Raw genomic sequence first — 22,318 nt, 5'->3', positions numbered from 1 at the left:
TACAATTTGATAAAGAAATCATTGAAATCTAATGAAAGCGAAAGGAGATATAAAAGATTGTAATTTGAACGTATTTGCACAACACAAAATTTTAACCTTCCATATCTCAGTAACTATTATTAATAATACAATACTATTTGAACCAGTTATTGAGCTTACTATTCTCTACAATTTGGTAAAGAAATCATTGAAATCTAATGAAAGCGAAAGGAGATATAAAATATTGTAATTTGAGCGTATTTGCAAAACACAAAACCTTAACCTTCCATATCTCATTAACTATTTTCATTAAAACACTGCTATTTATACCAGTTATAGACCTCACTATTCTCTACAATTTAGTAAAGAAATCATTGAAATCTAATGAATGCGAAAGGAGATATAAAGGATTAAAATTTGATCGTATTTGCAGAACACAAAATTTTAACCTTTCATATCTCAGTAACTATTATCAATAATACAATACTATTTGAACCAGTTTTTGAGCTTACTATTCTCTACAATTTGGTAAAGAAATCATTGAAATCTAATGAAAGCGAAAGGAGATATAAAAGATTGTAATTTGAACGTATTTGCAAAACACAAAACTTTAACCTTCCATATCTCATAAACTGTTTTCATTAAAACACTGCTATTTATACCAGTTATAGACCTCACTATTCTCTATAATTTGGTAAAGAAATCATTGAAATATAATGAATTCGAATGGAGATATAAAGGATTGAATTTTGAACGTATTTGCGATGCACACAAGTTTAAGCTTCCATATCTCAGTAACTATTATGAATAAAACAATACTATTTGAACCAGTTATAGACCTCACTATTCTCTACAATTTGGTAAAGAAATCATTGAAATCTAATGAATGCGAAAGTAGATATAGAGGATTGAAATTTGAACGTGTTTGTAAAACACAAAACTTTAACCTTCCATATCTCATAAACTATTTTCATTAAAACACTGCTATTTCATCCAGTTATAGAGCTCACTATTCTTTACAATTTAGTAAAGAAATTATTGAAATCTAATGAAAGCGAAAAGAGATATAAAGGATTAAAATTTGAACGTATTTGCAAAACACAAAACTTTAACCTTCTATATCACATAAACTATTACCACTAAAACAATGCTATTTTACACAGTTATAGAGATTACTATTCTCTACAATTTGGTAAAGAAATCATTGAAATCTAATCAATACGAAAGGAGATATAAAGGATAAAAATTTGAACGTATTTGCAAAACACAAAATTTTAATCTTCCATATCACATAAACTATTAACACTAAAACACTGCGATTTATACCAGTTATAGACCTAACTATTCTCTACAATTTCGTAAAGAAATCATTGAAATTTAATGAATGCGAAAGGAGATATAAAGGATTGAAATTTGAACGTATTAGCAAATCACAAAACTTTAACCTTCCATATCTCATATATTTTCATTAAAACACTGCTATTTCATCCAGTTATAGGGCTCACTATTCTCTACAATTTAGTAAAGAAATCATTGAAATGTAATGAAAGCGAAAGGAGATATAAAGGATTAAAATTTGAACGTATTTGCAAAACACAAAATTTTAATCTTCCATATCACATAAACTATTAACACTAAAACACAGCGATTTATACCAGTTATAGTCCTCACTATTCTCTACAATTTGGTAAAGAAATCATTGAAATCTAATGAATGCGAAATGAGATATAAAGGATTAAAATTTGATCGTATTTGCACAACACAAAATTTTAACCTTCCATATCTCAGTAACTTTTATTAATAATACATTACTATTTGAACCAGTTATTGAGCTTACTATTCTCTACAATTTGGTAAAGAAATCATTGAAATCTAATGAAAGCGAAAGGAGATATAAAAGATTGTAATTTGAACGTATTTGCAAAACACAAAACTTTAACCTTCCATATCTCATAAACTATTTGTACTAAAACACTGCGATTTATACCAGTTATAGACCTCACTATTCTCTATAATTTGGTAAAGAAATCATTGAAATATAATGAATTCGAATGGAGATATAAAGGATTGAATTTTGAACGTATTTGCGATGTACACAAGTTTAAGCTTCCATATCTCAGTAACTATTTTCATTAAAACACTGCTATTTCATCCAGTTATAGAGCTCACTATTCTCTACAATTTGGTAAAGAAATCATTGAAATCTAATGAATGCGAAAGGAGATATAAAGGATTGAAATTTGAACGTATTAGCAAAACACAAAACTTTAACCTTCCATATCTCATAAACTATTAACACTAAAACACAGCGATTTATACCAGTTATAGTCCTCACTATTCTCTACAATTTGGTAAAGAAATCATTGAAATCTAATGAATGCGAAAGGAGATATAAAGGATTAAAATTTGATCGTATTTGCAGAACACAAAATTTTAACCTTTCATATCTCAGTAACTATTATCAATAATACAATACTATTTGAACCAGTTATTGAGCTTACTATTCTCTACAATTTGGTAAAGAAATCATTGAAATCTAATGAAAGCGAAAGGAGATATAAAAGATTGTAATTTGAACGTATTTGCAAAACACAAAACTTTAACCTTCCATATCTCATAAACTATTTGTACTAAAACACTGCGATTTATACCAGTTATAGACCTCACTATTCTCTATAATTTGGTAAAGAAATCATTGAAATATAATGAATTCGAATGGAGATATAAAGGATTGAATTTTGAACGTATTTGCGATGTACACAAGTTTAAGCTTCCATATCTCAGTAACTATTATGAATAAAACAATACTATTTGAACCAGTTATAGACCTCACTATTCTCTACAATTTGGTAAAGAAATCATTGAAATCTAATGAATGCGAATGGAGATATAAAGGATTGAATTTTGAACGTATTTGCGATGCACACAAGTTTAACCTTCCATATCTCAGTAACTATTATGAATAAAACAATACTATATGAACCAGTTATAGAGCTTACTATTCTCTACAATTTGGTAAAGAAATCATTGAAATCTAATGAATGCGAATGGAGATATAAAGGATTGAATTTTGAACGTATTAGCAAAACACAAAACTTTAACCTTCCATATCTCATAAACTATTACCACTAAAACAATGCTATTTTACACAGTTATAGAGATTACTATTCTCTACAATTTGGTAAAGAAATCATTGAAATCTAATCAATACGAAAGGAGATTTAAAGGATTAAAATTTGAACGTATTTGCAAAACACAAAATTTTAATCTTCCATATCACATAAACTATTAACACTAAAACACTGCGATTTATACCAGTTATAGACCTCACTATTCTCTACAATTTGGTAAAGAAATCATTGAAATCTAATGAATGCGAAAGGAGATATAAAGGATTGAAATTTGAACGTATTAGCAAAACACAAAACTTTAACCTTCCATATTTCATAAACTATTTTCATTAAAACACTGCTATTTCATCCAGTTATAGAGCTCACTATTCTCTACAATTTGGTAAAGAAATCATTGAAATCTAATGAATGCGAAAGGAGATATAAAGGATTGAAATTTGAACGTATTAGCAAAACACAAAACTTTAACCTTCCATATCTCATAAACTATTTTCATTAAAACACTGCTATTTCATCCAGTTATAGGGCTCACTATTCTCTACAATTTAGTAAAGAAATCATTGAAATGTAATGAAAGCGAAAGGAGATATAAAGGATTAAAATTTGAACGTATTTGCAAAACACAAAATTTTAATCTTCCATATCACATAAACTATTAACACTAAAACACAGCGATTTATACCAGTTATAGTCCTCACTATTCTCTACAATTTGGTAAAGAAATCATTGAAATCTAATGAATGCGAAATGAGATATAAAGGATTAAAATTTGATCGTATTTGCACAACACAAAATTTTAACCTTCCATATCTCAGTAACTATTATTAATAATACAATACTATTTGAACCAGTTATTGAGCTTACTATTCTCTACAATTTGGTAAAGAAATCATTGAAATCTAATGAAAGCGAAAGGAGATATTAAAGATTGTAATTTGAGCGTATTTGCAAAACACAAAACCTTAACCTTCCATATCTCATTAACTATTTTCATTAAAACACTGCTATTTATACCAGTTATAGACCTCACTATTCTCTACAATTTAGTAAAGATATCATTGAAATCTAATGAATGCGAAAGGAGATATAAAGGATTAAAATTTGATCGTATTTGCAGAACACAAAATTTTAACCTTTCATATCTCAGTAACTATTATCAATAATACAATACTATTTGAACCAGTTATTGAGCTTACTATTCTCTACAATTTGGTAAAGAAATCATTGAAATCTAATGAAAGCGAAAGGAGATATAAAAGATTGTAATTTGAACGTATTTGCAAAACACAAAACTTTAACCTTCCATATCTCATAAACTATTTGTACTAAAACACTGCGATTTATACCAGTTATAGACCTCACTATTCTCTATAATTTGGTAAAGAAATCATTGAAATATAATGAATTCGAATGGAGATATAAAGGATTGAATTTTGAACGTATTTGCGATGTACACAAGTTTAAGCTTCCATATCTCAGTAACTATTATGAATAAAACAATACTATTTGAACCAGTTATTGAGCTTACTATTCTCTACAATTTGGTAAAGAAATCATTGAAATCTAATGAAAGCGAAAGGAGATATAAAAGATTGTAATTTGAACGTATTTGCAAAACACAAAACTTTAACCTTCCATATCTCATAAACTATTTGTACTAAAACACTGCGATTTATACCAGTTATAGACCTCACTATTCTCTATAATTTGGTAAAGAAATCATTGAAATATAATGAATTCGAATGGAGATATAAAGGATTGAATTTTGAACGTATTTGCGATGTACACAAGTTTAAGCTTCCATATCTCAGTAACTATTATGAATAAAACAATACTATTTGAACCAGTTATAGACCTCACTATTCTCTACAATTTGGTAAAGAACCTTCTATATCTTATTAACTATTCTGGCTACAACAATATTAATAATATGCTTTTTCGACACTTTATTTTTGTATTTATATTTCACGTTTGTATGACCAAACTCCTCTGTATGTCGCTGGACCCCTATTGTATAAATAATGACGTAATTTTTTTTTTTATTAATTTTAACTTATTTCAAGTGAAGTGATTCTTTGGTTTAAATTCTTCATTTTTTTAAATATTTTAATAGAATATGCTGCCATTATTGAAACATTTCTGTTGCATAAGTTATTATTACTGCATAAGTTTATTGATTCAATGAACCTAATATTTTTTTATAAAATCATATGAATATATTGTATAATTACATAAAAAAAAAAAAAAAAATCGGTCCACTGTGTGTTATTAATTACTATAATTTATTTAATGTCAATTATTATTTTTAAAAGTTTTTATTACAAAACAGGTGTTTGACATTTTTACAATTCTTCTAGTTCTAAGTTGCCAACTTATTTTGGCAAAGTGAATAGTTCTTCATGGTCCCATTGGGCCCTTCTACCGAGATTGTACTTTGTCCAGTGTTTCTCCAGGAAGGTACAGGAAGTCTGGAAACTGAGAGAAATAACTATATTCTCCTGCTGGAGACCACGTCGTGTTTACTCTAGCCATAAATGTTTTGTGTGCCAAAACTTAGGCGACTTCAAGAACATTCAAATTACGTAATAGTACAATAAATTAGGACTTGAAGGAAAAAACTGTGGGAGACCACTGGATAAATAAACAAAGTCTCCTTTGGGATTTGCATTATACGTATATCTACGAAGGAAACTTGATTCCAAAAACTCGATATATAGACTTACAGCTCTCGTGTAAGCAGAGGCTTGTGGCGACTAAGGCTTTCACGAGCCTACGACTAATTCTGGCATGTTTTGCCTTGTGAGAAGAGGCAGCATCACATGCCAGAATCACGAAGATCTGGAGCCACATATTAAAAAGCTTCCACATCATTCCTCGTTTACAGATTCAACATTTTAAATTCAATCTTCGACAAATTACATTAATTCTACTCAAATTCTAATCAATAAATTTTGATTGCTGTATAATAATAATCTGTATAAAAATAACTTACAGGGCCGTTATATGCGAAAAACAATGATTCACTCTCACATACCTGCAACAAAGACAAAAAAGAAGGTCATTTTAATTAAATCAAATCTTTAAAATATCTATTTTTTTCAATTTAAATTTTCGAACTGCCTTAAAATCAATTTTATGGCGTTCATTGTAGGCATTCTACGAATTTAGTTTAAATTGTGTACACAAAAATTGCTCATTTAGGGCCTAAACTTATTTGGAAAATTTCATCCTTAAGGTGCCATTTAGGCGTTTTGTTCCGTAATTTATATAAAGTTAAGTTTTTTTAAAAAAAAGATTAAAAATATTGCGGAAGTTAGCCTACCGGAAGTGACCCCTTTACTAAATTGATTTTTTGTACTTCTTTTTTTTTTTTTTTAAGATTTCCTGGAATATGGTCCCACGACTTTTTTCGAAACTTCACAAAATTGCAAAGTAGGCCTCAAAGATCTGTATCTTTTATTTTAATCATTTTCTAAAAGAGAATTCTTTGAGGTGCAATTTAAGATGAACTTGTGAGAGGACGTGTGACTTATGTCGGCATTAATTCTGATCAATTGAGGCAAAGGTGGCTAACTTCTTTGGAGTTTATTGACACACAAATTGTTTTCAAACTGTGCCCAACTCTGGACCACCAAACTATAGAGGCGCTCAGGAAGAATCAACTGGTACTCTAGGATGTAATGAACTTCATCCTTCTGGACCTGCCTCTTGCTTTCATCACCTGAGCAGCTTCCTCCCCCTTCCAGAACTCTTTCTGGTAAATTTCGTTCAATGTCCTCAAGAAGATTTCTTTTCTATTTTAATTGCTTGTCCTTTCTCAGCTTTTTTTTTTTTTTTTTTCATCTCGGCGAGCTTCGCCAAAATTCCATTTCAGTAACAAACAGTCGTAATCCATGCTAGCTTGTTTCACAAAGAATTTGCACATTAGTGTTTTGTACTCCTAGGATTTTCTTGCTTCAAAGAAAGTAGTTAAGCGTCCCAATAACTTTTCGAACATGACAGTATTTTGTAATGTCACCTGATCGTCGTTACGACTGATTTTATTTTATTTTTTTTAAATCTTACGTGAAAATACGCGCTCAACTTCCTTTTAAGACAATTATCAAATTATAAGTGACAATTTTCTAATGACTTCCGGTAAAGTCAGATTTTTTTTTTTTCTTTTCGTGGAAATCCCCATGGATTATCAATAAGCTAACCATCCCCTCCCTAAAATCCTTAATATTTTATTACGTTAAGTGTATTTTCTCCCTTTCTTTAGATACAGTGGTCAAAAAAAGTATTCGTACACTAAGTTTTCTTACTTTACAAGGTTTGATTGACGGTCTGACCTGGGGGGACAAACTCTGAATGGACTACGCCTTTGGCATCAAAAAAGCAAATCAGCATTGTTTTGATGTTTGACTTGACTTGGCGACATTTTTTTGGTCGGGGTGAAGATGACGTCTTCCGTCTTTGTTTCTGGGTCATAACCATAGCACCATGACTCATCACCAGTAATGACCTTTGACAGAAAGTCTGGATCAGTTTCAAGCTGTTGTTTCAAAGCACGACATGTTTCAACTCGATGTTCTTTTTGATTGTCAGTCAGAACTCGAGGAACAAACTTGGCAGCAACCCTTTTCATCCCCAAATCTTCCGTTAAAATTCGCTGAACCGAGCTCCAAGATAACCCACTACTCTCTGACAGTTGATCAATTGTCTGCCGACGGTCTGTGAACACCAGCTCTCGAATTTTTTCAACATTTTCAACATGGACGTCCAGAACGAGGTTTGTCATCAATCGACATGTCGCCATTTTTAAACCGAGTAAACCACTCGTATACTTGAGTTTTTCCCATAGCGTCATCTTTGTAAGCTGTTTTCAACATTAAAACACTTTCAGCAGCATTTTTGCCGAGTAGAAAACAAAATTTCAGAGCTGCACGTTGTTCACTTAAACTTGCCATCATAAAAAACGAAAAAAGAACAAAACAGCGCTGGTAAAAACAATCACTGCAGATGAACAGAACAAGCCAGGCAGACAACACAGGCAGGACTGAACTGGCAAGGAATTGCGCTATACACGTCTAGCGGCAGAAATGCGTACTACATAAGCTCCATGCGCGGGAACGCAATTCCGGTTATTTTTGGGTACCCCCTCGTATCTACTGAACTTTTGTTTCTAGGATGACTACTTCTTCAGCACTGAAATCGAAGATAGTAACAATGAATTTAATGGTCTCATTTTCTTATATAAATATAAAGAATTGATTAAAAAGCAGAAAAATAAAACCCTATTGAAAATTCATGGTCTTGTTTGGAGCGGAAAATTAGAAAATTAAAATGTTCTTTCAGAAAAGAGCTCAGAACCAATTTAAAGAAATCATGGCCAGAAATCACATCTCAAGAGACACTAAACCTGGTGGAATCTATGCCAAGGAGGCTTCAGGCAATAACAAATGTAAAGGGATTGCTTAAAAAATATTAGGTCTTTAGTTTTGCGTTAATTATAACATTCAGACTGAGTGAATGAATACTTATTTTGCATACAATAAATTATTTTGCTTCTTTTTAATCAATTCTTTATGTTTATAAAAGAAAATGAGTGCATTAAATTCATGGTTACTATCTTCGATTTCAGTGCTGAAGAAATAGTCATCCTAGAAACAAAAGTTCAGTAGATAAAGTAAAAAAACTTAGTGTATGAATACTTTTTTTGACCACTGTATGTGCCAAACTATGTAGCGGGTAACGTTAATTTAAATGAATTAATGTTGTCATAAAATTTTAATACATTCTACCACCTGTCACTGAATTGGACAACTGGCTTTGCTCTCCATTTCAGTGGCATTGCCTACTATTGTAACTATACGAGTATGTATTCAAATATGGTAGCTGCTGGAAACATGTAGGCGATGTACATGTTGTTGAACGGAGTTAAGGCCCCTACTTGGCCAGATGGACAGTGTTTGTGAGTTACGAATAAGCGAGTGGAAGATACATATATGCATGCAATGTAGTAAATATAACGAACAACAATGTATCCATTACGTATGATATGTAAGTGTATTACAAAGCATGCATGTTATTTAGATTAACAGCAGGAGTGTACATTATAATTTTACAGGTTAGTTAATATATGCACAAATAGTGAATTGATATATATATATATATATATATATATATACATATATATTTAAAAGGGTAGGCTGGGATAGCTGAGCGCCAATAGGTGAGTGAGATTAGTGGGTAGAGAGACAGATAGGCATCATATTGCGGCTAACATACGTCACTTCCTCGCAGAGTCGCAACATAACTGTCCATTACACGTACAAAATCGCCTTCCATACATTATGTTCATATCTGTATCATTAAATCCATCACCACTTTGGTACAGCTAACATTGATTGATAAATACACTGCTAACTTTATTTATAATAAAATTTACAAGGCTAAAATATTATTTTTTTAATGTCGTCTAATCGCCATTAGAATTAACCACAAACGGCTCATGTTATTTAAAAAAAAAATGCAATGTGAAAATACGCGCTTAACTTCCTCTGACGACAATTATCAAGTTACCAATGACCATTTTCTTTAGACCTCCGGTTAATTCTACCTCCAAGCGAATAAACTATATTCTAATCATTATTTATTTTTTCGAACCCCGAGGATATCCGAAAAACATTTATTTCCGGTGGTAACTGGATATCACAAATTTGGCCAGATCGCGATACTTCCTCTTGCCAGTGGAAGTCAAGTTAAATCTTCTCCCAAGAATTCATGGCTCCTGTCGAGTCTCTGGAGTCGTAATTCTGTCAGTCACAGCTGATACAGTTGCCTGGAACTCCACTGGAAGTAAATTGAATTAACTTTGTTTCCTTTAATGCTAAAGTTCTTAAATCCAAATCTAAATTTTACCACCTGCCCAACAACGGTTTCTGAGAGCACTCCAGCTCCAGGGTCTGTATTGGGCGATTTTTAAAACAGGAAATCTTCTTCTTCTTCTTAAATAGCGCTACAACTCATGAAGAGTTTTGGCCTCCTCAAGACGTGCCCGCCAGGCGTCTCTTTCCTGCGCAGCCGCCCTCCAGTTACGGAATCCAAGCACTGCCAAAGCATCTCTTGCCACACAGTCCTGCCATCGTGTTCTTGGTCTGCCTACCCTCCTACCATAATTTTTTTTTGGTATTTCTTCATCCCTCCCATCCTTGCCACGTGCCCCGCCCATCGCAGTCTTCCGAGTTTTATAATTTTGGCGATATCCGGTCCCTTGAACAAAGCAAATACCTCCCCGCTTTTTCCTGATTCTCCAGTTCTGTCCATCACGTACCAGGGCCATAAATTCTACGGAGAACCTTCCGCTCGAATACCGCCAAGGACCGTTCATCTACTTTTGACATGGTCCATGCTTCGTCGGAGCCGTATATAAGCACTGGCCGAATCAACGTCTTGTACATGAAACCAGGGGATACCAATCATTGATGGTCCCTAGAGAGAGGGAGAGAATGCTAACTTGCTCCAATGTAATGCAGTGATGAGAGCCATTGCTTGATTGACTTAGTAGAGCTTTAAAGTCCGACTATTGAGTTCTGCAGGTAGTTACACAGAACAGGAAGAGTTAGTTATATGGCTGATAGTTGGTATACGGTTTTAGATTTGAACACTTAGCAGTGCTGAACAGTTTCCGTCCTGTACTAAGTGGTCTCAGTAAGAAGATATAAAAGCAAGTCCTCTGTTGCTTTTCGATAGTTTACGAGTAGTTTCCAAGCAGTTTTCAGCAAGTCTGAAACAAGTTTCGAACTGAGCGCATGCGTGTCTCTTATTAGCGGAAACACGGTAATATGATTCACTCCAACTACGTAGCTGGAAGTTGTACACAGTGGAGAGACGGCACCAATTACCAAGTTCCGTTCAGATTTTGTTGGAAAAAGAAAAAGAGTAAAGATTAACTAATTTTCATATGTTTGATGAAGTCCGAAACATCAGCCAGTAATTATGCATTAAATCCAGAAGCATAAAACTACATGATATCCTAAGGGAAACTTTAACAACGAGAAAGTTTACCCAACTATAAAAACAAACTAAAACGTGTTCCCTGTTATTAACTTGGGAAGAAATTATACATTATACATGAGACAGTGGCGGAAATTGTTGAATTCAAAATAAACTATTATTATATTAGCATATAGAATAAAAACAACTGGCAGACTCACAAGACTTCCTCTTTTTGCGGTAAGAGTAACTAACAGTTCCGAGGCACAGTATTTTTTTCTCTTTCTGACTTGTATTACTTCTACTGGGGTTATTCTAGAACTTAAGGATTCAAAATTGGCGAGGAATCGGTCCAAATAAAAACAACAACTCGTCTTTTTGGCCAACGTTTCCTTCTGATATATTGTCTTCTTCAGTTTTCTGTAACTCAACCAACCTGCATAGCCATGCCCTAAGAAGACATTTGTCGAAACGTTGGCAAAAAGACGAGCTGTTGATTTTATTTGACAGATTCCTCGCCAAGTTTGAATCCTTAATTTAATAATTTACGGTCACGAAACCTATATATATTCTTATTCTAGAACTTTTCTGGCTAAAAATTGCGTTGACTCACGCTTTATGTACAAAATATCACTTCTCCAAGATGATCGCAAGCGTTACAAGATCTTACAACGTTAAAGCAACGTTCATCTTGTTATGGCTACCAACGATATACCCGTGGTGTTTTGGAAGTATTCTGGGTCCACAATCAACTTTTTTTCCTTGGACTTCAAAACTTATATTTCCCAGAGAAAATTAGGACAATTTCCAACATTTGGAACACTTCCTCTCTTTCTAGAAAGTAAAAGGAAATTGGGTTAATCTAATAAACAAAAAAAGGAGTTAAACTCTTGAGTGAGTAAAATCGCGCTGAATTAGAATATAGAATGGTGGCCTCTAAGAGAAAGAATCGCCACAGTCGGCTCACGAGCGGAGCTGCTACTTCCGTTTCACAGTATACTCCAATATACACGCGAGTCATGCCTGGCGGAACCAGATAACCTGCATAAACAACCAATTAGAATTCTGTTAATTTTAATCCAACCATTCTCCTATTATGTAAGTTTAATCATTTCTTTCCTCCTATTTTATCCATTCTCCTTTAGTAAACTCTTTCCAAGATGTTTTTCTTCTCTCTCTCTCTCATTAAGGAAGAATCATTAAAGAAAATAATAATAATTCCTAAATAAATTAAATGGGACTTTAATTCCAAAAACGAAACAAGACGATAGACTTTCACTCGGCTCACCTACAGTCTACGTCAGGGGTCCCCAAACTTTTTACACAGGGGACCACAGTTCACTGTCCCTCAGACCGTTGGAGGGCCGGACTAAAAACAAACTATTTTAAAGTAAAAAAACAAAAAAAACAAAACGGGAACAAATAGAATATTTAAAATAAAGAACAAGTAAATTTAAATCACCAAACTGCCCAGTATTTCTGTGGGAATTATGGGCCTGCTTTTGGCTAATGAGATGGTCCAATGTCCGGTTTAGTTATAGTGCTTTGTCTTTCTTCCTACTTCTGGCTGTTATTTTACACTGTTTTCGGAGTCGTGACGCGTGCATCCCGCATGAGCGAGCGACGCTTTGCGACACCGCCACATATAGTGCTCCTCTTACTGGACCACCAATGAAAGAGATGCCCCTTCCGGAAGTGTTCAGGGGGCCGCAAGTGGCCCTTCGGGCCGTAGTTTGGGGACCCCTGGTCTATATGTACTTGACATCAGCTCAAAACCTTTTCTTCTGAAACCTCTGTAGAACTTTAATAATACTTCGGACGCAAGTTTGGATGTACAACCCACCAATCGAACTCTTATCGAATGCAACCCTTTCAACTGTTCTTTTTTTTGGCGCCTTTTTCTCCGGAAATGACCCAAACGATTTCTACCTAGAACACTAACTAGTTTTCCTAACACTCTTAGGAAAAGATTTCGTAAGTCTCTTTGCTCTCCATTAAAAAATGTATTTATATATTTTTGGACGGAGCACAGAGAGATTATCCTCTCTAGCCAGTATAGATTCCCTTTCACCAGCAAAGTAAAAATATATTGTCTCTGTAAATATATATATATTTAGCGTAAAATTAGTGTAAAGATTCGCGAATTAAGAGGGAGCATATAAATATACATCCTACACACTCACATACACAGTGTAATATATTGAGGCACACAAAGCGAGATATACAGGAAGTGTTTTGTGCGTGTGTGTGTGTGTCTAGTGGGTGGGAGAGAGAGGGGAGGAGAGCTAGAGCAGGGGGCCTATTTTCTCTTTTATGTATATTTATATATTACAATCTGTGATTTTGAAATAGCTCCAAGGTTGTTCTATAGAACATTGTTGTGTAGACGACAAAAATACTAAATTTAGTTTGTTGTATACAAACAATAGGACATCAACAACAACAATAATAATAGTAGTCAAGTCTTGTTGGCTACATACTACTGTAAACTAATAGTTAAAGATGATGTCTCAAAACTTACAAGTAAACTTGCAGTTGACTACAACCGAAACTATTAGGCTGACTGCAGAATTAATCCGTCAAGGCCCGTGTGAAGCTATAAGGCTAATTGTAGGCCTACTAACTGGCCACTGCGGGCTCAGAGAACACATACCAATGTATGGGCCTGGCAGATGGCTAGCCTTTGTAGGTTCTGTCAGGAGGAGGAGGAGGAGCACTGCACTACACGTGTTGTGTCAGTGTGAGGGGCTTGTCTGAGGCTAAGGATGTTACTTCTCGGGGAGGAAAAAACCAAGGCCTGTTAGATTTATACAGGAGTATTGTGTCAGTGTGAGGGGCTTGTCTGAGGCTAAGGATGTTACTTCTCGGGGAGGAAAAAACCAAGGCTGTTAGATTTATACAGGAGTATTGTGTCAGTGTGAGGGGCTTGTCTGAGGCTAAGGATGTTACTTCTCGGGGAGGAAAAAACCAAGGCCTGTTAGATTTATACAGGAGTATTGTGTCAGTGTGAGGGGCTTGTCTGAGGCTAAGGATGTTACTTCTCGGGGAGGAAAAAACCAAGGCCTGTTAGATTTATACAGGAGTGGCTCTCCAGGATTAAGAGTCTCAATTAAATGGACAGGTCTGGAGGGGACGAGCTCTAAAGTTGGGGAGCCACAATAGATCCAAAGAGGTCGCAGTGGCCTCGAGGCCGCCCTAATCTAATCTAACCGAAACTATGAATTTATTTAGTTTCTAGTGTTATTTTGAACGCTCGACAACTGAAACTAATAACAGCTAGATTTAGTTTAGAAGGAATTGAATATTTCCTGAGCTCTCCCGGTATACTAGATAGGTTTTGGTCCATAGTAGACCTAAATTCCCTCCTCTCTTTCCTCCAAGAAATAATGTACATACATTATCCCAGAGCATCAAGAACAACACTAAGGCAGCACAGATTACAGGAGTCTTCGGAAGAATCATTTGACTCGCGCGTTTGTAAAGCAATTGAATCACTGAGTTTAATTAAACAATCACAAAATGATTCCATAACTAGTCCCTCATTCTTTAAAAATGCTTCCACAAAAAAGGCAAAGCTTTATGAGACCATGGCAAATGATCCAGACTCTATAAGCTCATCTTTGGTTCTTTAGCAAGCTTCAACCAGGAAACTGGCTGCAATTCATCTCCAATAATGGACCAAAAACGGCCGCCACATGAACCATTTTATAATCAACTCATTGGCGTATTTGAAAGGGCCACTAAAACGATGACCCATCGTTAGCCCGAGTGTTGAGCGTTATCAACAATTTTTATACGCCCAGAATTTCATTTAAAATTTGAGGGAAACTTGAATTTTGAGATAAATTTGTCAATTTCTACGGTCAACCAAATTCAATAAGAGAAATTCGTGTGGATTTTCCCTACCTGACTTTTGTCTTTTTTTTCTTTTTTCTTTTTAATGCTTTCACCGTGTAAAATCTGGATCATTTTTTTTTTCCCGCCCCTTGTGACAAATGGTGAAAATGGAAAATTGTTGAGAACACAGGGTACGCTCACGTACGTACAGAGTGACGTACACCATTCTGGGAGCACTACCCTCACTGACTCTGAATTATTTACTGCCCATGTTTACTCGCAGAACAAGAGAAATAGATTTCTGAAAACAGGATTGAATTTTCCCTCGCGGGAAACAATATGTTCTATTTATAGATTTCACACTTTTATTTTCATTTTTAAATAAATCGTAAGTTTAAAAAAATAAATAAATAAATAAAATCAAAAATAAAAAAAAAGAACATCTTGCAAAGAGAATCGGGTTTCATAAAAAATAAATATGCGATATTATCGATTTACTCAATACTTCGGAGTTTTCAATTTGAACGCTGGAATGCGCTCAGTTTAACTTAAAAACTGAAACAAATCACGATAGCCCCTCCCACACGGAACAATAAGATCCGTCGTCATAAGCTTTTGGACAACCGGATATCCCTTTTTCTGAATCTATTTTCATTTTTTTTTTTTTTAATGAGATTTTTCGAAACGGCTCGAACGATTTTAACTAGCGATTAAAAAGTAGATACGTATGTTTCTAAAAAATTCGATTTTTTTAACTCTATTTAATTTACAACTGCCTATTGGCAACAAGTAAATCATATTGCTTACAATATATAAATAAAAATGGCTGGAAAGATTTGAATGAGGGCCATCCAACGATAACCATCATGAGTCGACTAACACAAGATGCCGTTGAAGTGGATTCGAAAGATGCCCCCTTTTTTTTTTATAATGCGATCAGGTGATCGCGAGGCCGAGGATTTGAGAAAAGAGTAGACTGGGACAGGTTGTGGCATGAGCGGACTTGGAAGTGTTGGGAAAGTTTCGAATTGAAATTTGGTGTAACGGAAGATTTGGCTAGGTCAAGGACAAAAGGGATTTTTTTAGGTTAGTGTGGAGGATAGTGTGATTGCTTACCGTAGAAAAAAGCGTTAAGGATTGTGAGTAGGATTTTCGATTGAAGGGATTGGATGCGGTTGAGATTGGAACGCTTTGCAGTACCGTACAGTTAAAAGTCCGTATGTCCAGATTGGGGCTAGTAGAGCTGTGTAGATTTTCTTTTTGTTGGTAATAGACAATAACTATAAATTTCGACAATAAATTTCGAAGTATAAAGAAAATGAATGAGTTAGAAACTTTAGCTACCCTCTGAAGTACATCTACTTCCGCAACTTTATTTGAAACATATTCCCAGCGTACTTAATTTCATTCAGTCATTCTAAGAGAAGGCTAAAGTTAGTTAGCTCTTCTCTTCATTTCCTGTTATAATATTATGAAATACGAAATGTGATGCAAAAAATGAAGGATTAGTATAAGTACACCGGAAGTGCCACGACATAGGGCTACGTATTTTTGAAAAATTTTGCTGTAATTTGCTAACCATAAACGTGTAGAAAGCCTGTCAAAGCACTTTGGCTAGCAACTTTCGCTAAAAAAGTTTTTATTGACTATAATAACGTTTTTTAAGGAGCTGTGACGTCACTCTTCCTTCAACGCTAACATTATTATTACAGTGAATATAAAAATAATGAAGGTAACTATTTTTTTTTTTTGTAAAGTACATATTCTAAGTATCTAAAAAATGTTAATCACCAACTATTAAATCTTAAATCTTGTGAATGATTCACTGGAGATTTATTTAAGTTTTTCTTGTCCAGTTTTTCTGGTCTTAGGGAGGGAAATTAAGAGCAAAATATTTCCAGAAAATAGAGTAAAATGCAAAAGCCTTCCAGAACCTTTAGAATATTGGAGAACGGCTCTGTGTCTGCACTGCTGGACACGTACAGTAATCTATTGACTGTTACCCAATTGGTGGTTACAATGTAATGTAATAAAGATAAAAGTAATAATTAATAGAAAAGTTAACCATAAGCATTTTTACAACGTTTCAACAAAGTAAGTAAAGTAAAGTAATCGCCTATTTTTCAGGCGGGCTTTACCGTCCAACTACCACAATTAGGTGTCGTGGACGGAGGCGACTAGCAAACATACTTTACTGTAAATTTCTTTTATTAACTATTAAATAAAATCCAAGGTCTACACTAGTACCGCAATACATCTTAGCTTTGCGGGTCTAGCCTATAATCGCCTAACAAACATTCTTTACTATAAATTTCTCATATTAACCATTCAATACAATCCAAGGTATAGACTAGTACCGCAATACATCTTAGCTTTGCGGGTCTAGCCTATAACCGCCTAACAAACATACTTTACTATAAATTTCTTTTATTAACCATTAAATACAATCCAAGGGCTAGACTAGTACCGCAATACATCTTAGCTTTGCGGGTCTAGCCTATAATCGCCTAACAAACATTCTTTACTATAAATTTCTCATATTAACCATTAAATACAATCCAAGGTATAGACTAGTACCGCAATACATCTTAGCTTTGCGGGTCTAGCCTATAACCGCTCGGCTACAGAGGTTTCAACAAAGTATGATTGGGTAATCGTAGGGAAACGTTAAATCTAAACTCATCACTTCTATCGTGTCTACACTCTCATCTAACTCCATTGTCCGCGTTTCTGCTATTCAATATTTACTTCACCAAGTGACGTTGTCTAATTGAACAGGTCGAAACATGTGTGAAGAGCCACTTTAACATTGCTTGCTGAAGTCGCAATTTTTTTTTTCAAACTCTCCGAGTTTTTTAAAACGTAATCATTAAATAGAAAAAAGGTCTGTGTGTCTGTCTGTGGCCAATATATGTATATCAAAAAAAGATAACTATCCAGCACGACCGGATGGTAAGGGATAATTTAGCTCTTCAGTTTACAATTCACATCCACATTCAGAAACACACAAATCTAAATACCACTTGTTTGGAGGATGCATCAAAACGGAAACTCCCTGAAAACTACGATACGATACGATCGCAATACTTCCGCCCCCCACCTAACAAGTGAATTCTAAAAGAAAGTACAAATTGTCTTTCAGTCTAAAAAAAAAAAAAAAATCAATTATAAACAAAAGTTGAATGGCATTAATTAGTGAAACGAAAGGATCCAAGAAATGAGACGAGAGAGAGATAAAGCTGCAGGCAGAGGCAGAATGTTAGCGTTGTTAGAGTTATTACTATTATTGCGGATAGATGGCACTAGATGCGAGGAGTAGAGGTGCAAGATGCTAGATTTGTTGCGGATAAGAGTTGGATAGTTTCCGGCGTTTAATTGGTCATGTAATTGAACACTTTTTTGTTCGACTTTAATAACTAACAATTTAATAACAATAATGGAGTGAGATAAGGAGAAAAGAGAATAAGGTAATTACATATTTCTTTTTTATTCCATCTTCTTTTCATTTTCTTTCTTAATGGCACCGGTAATATGGCGAAGCTGGAAGAGCTGTCTGGGCTCTTCACTTTGTAAAAATAAGAACTTGAGTCTTATAAAACAATAAATTCTTCGCTTTTTATTTCATACTCGTACCAACTTAGTTTTGGTATTTCATCTTTATTGCACGTTAGAAGCATGTCGTAAACGTGTGGAATGATTTGGTTGGCCGTGAAAAGAAATAAAAACGGATTTCTCAGATCCTCTGACATTATTGTAACAGAGAAGGGTGGACTTGCCACACTCCACATATCAACCTTACTCACATCTTCATTTACGATCAATGAGTCAGCAACAACAACAAAAAGAAAAAAAGGAATCCTCCGTTTGGTGGGGGAAAATACGTCACAGGTGTTTCCCGGATAGACCATTTGGAGGCGCTCAATTTAAGGATTGACGGTGCTCAACCTGGAAATAGGTTTGTTTGTATCTGCCAGGATGTTCAGCCTGCGCTGATGTCATCACCTCGAACGCTGAACAGATTTAGTCCACAGGATCCGATCTAGTGAATTTTTAGGGAGCATAAGATTGCCTGGGTGTGGTTAATGTTGCACACAATGTCAGTGAGAGGATAGAGGGAATCAATTACTCCCTTAGAAATGAAAGAAATTTTCCACGTAAAAAGATTCCAACACTACAAAAGTTACGGTCTTCTATTCAGTAGTTAAGATTAGATTAGACAAGCGGGACGGGACCTGAGCCCCAAGGCACTGCAACCAAAAAAGAGGGTTTATTGTGCCTTCCCCTTAGCATCTAGTAGACGAAACCTCCCCTACTTAAGAGGTTTTGCGCTACTATCTCCTTTGGTCTCAAAGTTCTAAAGATTCCATAACGCAATCGCTTCAGAGTTAAAGCGGTTACCGAAGCAATCGCTAAAAACTTGTATTTTCCTGTTTTGCGCAGAATTTTTACCTAACCTAGGCGCCACGATAGCTGAGCGGTTAAGAGTCTATACCCGCAATACTAAGATGTATTGTTGGTTTAGTGGGTTCGATTCCCTCGGTCTAGGCCTTAGATTTTATTTAATGGTTAATATGAGAAATTTACAGTAAAGTATGTTCGCTAGTCGGTTATAGACTAGACCCGCAAAGCTAAGATGTATTGCGGTACTAGTCTAGCCCTTGGATTTTATTTAATGGTTAATATGAGAAATTTACAGTAAAGTATGTTTGCTAGTCGGTTATACACTAGACCCGCAAAGCTAAGATGTATTGCGGTACTAGTCTAGCCCTTGGATTTTATTTAATGGTTAATATGAGAAATTTACAGTAAAGTATGTTTGCTAGTCGGTTATACACTAGACCCGCAAAGCTAAGATGTATTGCGGTACTAGTCTAGCCCTTGGATTTTATTTAATGGTTAATATGAGAAATTTACAGTAAAGTATGTTTGCTAGTCGGTTATACACTAGACCCGCAAAGCTAAGATGTATTGCGGTACTAGTCTAGCCCTTGGATTTTATTTAATGGTTAATATGAGAAATTTACAGTAAAGTATGTTTGCTAGTCGGTTATACACTAGACCCGCAAAGCTAAGATGTATTGTTGGTTTAGTAGGTTCGATCCCCGGTTTTAGGCCTTGGATCTTATTTAATGGTTAATAAAAGAAATTTACAGTAAAAATATGTTTGCTAGTCACCTCCGTCCGCGACACCTACTTTGGGTAGTTGGACGTAAAGCCAGCCTGAAAAATAGGCGATTACTTTACTTTACTTACTTACTTTAACCCAACCTAACTTTTAGCATCATCTCCAGCAACCTAGAGGGATTCCCCATTATATTGGGTATTTTACAATAATATATAATGTTAAAACCAAATTTTTTTAGGGAAAATCTTTCACGAAAATTGGAAAATCACATCTGTAAAGTTAGATTTTGGGTGAAAAATCGTAAGTATCAGAAGAATTGGTAGGATTTGCGCACATGGAAAAGTGTTGAAATCTGCAATTCTGAGCTCTGAAGATTTCCGGTGTATTATCAATTTCGAGACTACGATAGGAGCTGACAATACTTCAAGGAATCAGTAAAAGTTCTGGGACGGCTGCGAACCTATCACCTATCCAGAAAGAGTTTCAAGGAGGTTGAGTACCGTTATTATGCGACAAATAATCCTGTTGCAATTTATGCACTTCTTGTTTCGAATTAGTAGGAATAAGAAGAAGAATTGTAGGAATAAGAATGAAGCAAATTTCAGAGTGTGGGAGAGAGAGAGAAGTATGGTCGATATGGGACGACGCGGCAAATGGACGGACGATGGCAGTGTAGCCAGTCGCGACGTATCTATCGATCTGGTGGAGTTGGTCTTCACTGAACCCACCCACACCCCCCGCAGACAGACTAGCAGCAGTGGTAGCAGCAACAGGACGTGGAGTAAAGAAAGGGGTCTTCTTCTAGGTGAAAGAGAGAGAGACACAATGTGCATAAAATGTAAGAGAATCAACAGTACGTAGACGCGTACAGTCGCGTACAGTTCCTCCTACATGTGGTGCGTGTACGTACGTAGGTCAAGGCCACTATAAAAACCAAGGGCGTTCACAGGGAGTGAGAGAGATAGAGTGAGAAACAGGAGAATATAATGCCGACGATTCTTTCAACCACACTACCACACTCTGGCGCCATCTCGTCATCATACACACTGCTACTAAATATACACTTTCTGCATTGACTGTACCAAAGAGTGCACTGGCACATGCACTCACACTCACACACATGCTTGAATGCACCTATTGGCCTGGAGCTGCAGCCAGTGCGACTTGCCCCACCTCTGGACATCACCACTTTAACACTCCTGACTCAGATTGTATGCTTCACATTATATTGACTGCTGCACTACATTCAACGAACTCATTTCGGTTAAATACCTAATTCTCTTAGACTACAGTATTCCACTACATCTCTTGCTGTTCCTAACTTGACCCTCTTTGTAAGTCAACAACCAATAACCAAATCAATGATAAAATTGGGATGAAAAACTCAACTTTGGTCTCCCAGAATGGGACACGCAGCTGGAAAAAGGAAACAGTCACTTCCTCTTTATACTAACACAATCACGGAATGAATCGGAAAAATTCGGACCAGAGGACAGACAACATCTAAAAACAGAAGTTAGATGGCTTTCCTTCAAATCGTCATGTTCCATGTTCCAGCTGCAACAATTTGAGGACATTTCTCTAGGATCTGAATTCCTAAAAACCTATTGGATTTATTAACCTGGTAACGGAACTTCATACTTTGATCTTCCACACTGCTGTGCCACCGACAAAAACCCCTGGAGTCTACTCTATAGTTTTTCACATAATAACACCTTCAAGGTAGACCATGCCTTTATTCAAAAAATGCTCAGCTTATGGTGCCATAAAATACTTTCATTTGAATTTTATCCAAATAAACATTGATTTCAAAGTAGTTTCGAAGTATCTGCGAGTTAAGCTCTACTTTTTTTATTGAGTTTAAGTCGCATATCCATTCTCTAAAATAGATTCAATCTACACCAACCATCAACGTTTCCATTAAATCCAATGTTGTCCAGTAAATACGTGAATATTTTGTTTAGCCAAAAAATTACAACCTTCGCCATAGAAGATGGAATAAAAGAGACCGGCATAACCAACTTTCACTTATGGCCAAACCTATTGTTGTCATACACTGATTGGCTAGCTAGCTTACAGTGTACTATACTGTAACCAACACTGGCGCCACACATCTATTACAATGGAGGCAGAGATTTCTTTCTAAATATCGTAGCCAATTAGAAGCTACGATCTTGCTTTGTTCATTTTGAAATACACAAGAATATCGTTAACAGTAAATATGATAGGCTAAACATAAGAACCGGAGACCCAGAAAGAACTGTGAGCT

The 22,318-nt window shown here is 35.2% G+C and overlaps 1 protein-coding gene across 3 annotated transcripts in view; it reads right to left on the bottom strand.

The window, feature by feature from the left end:
* The window catches only part of tai (basic helix-loop-helix family member taiman), a 362,580-nt gene that overhangs the window by 82,908 nt on the left and 257,354 nt on the right, over nucleotides 1-22,318 (bottom strand). The window contains exon 1 of one of the 3 annotated variants that reach the window (XM_074131841.1): nucleotides 6,103-6,139. The exons of the other annotated variants lie outside the window; for them this stretch is intronic. The gene's annotated coding sequence lies outside the window, so the exon portion shown is untranslated. Of the gene's footprint in view, nucleotides 1-6,102; nucleotides 6,140-22,318 lie in introns of those variants that run through there. 3 annotated transcript variants of the gene reach the window in all.

The sequence above is a fragment of the Rhodnius prolixus genome, unplaced genomic scaffold (assembly GCF_049639745.1).
Source record: "Rhodnius prolixus isolate KJV_2025 unplaced genomic scaffold, Rpr scaffold_4, whole genome shotgun sequence".
NCBI classification, from domain to species: Eukaryota; Metazoa; Arthropoda; class Insecta; order Hemiptera; family Reduviidae; genus Rhodnius; species Rhodnius prolixus.
The sequence above is the reverse complement of the archived record's forward strand: the minus strand, read 5'-3'. Positions and strand labels throughout refer to the sequence as shown.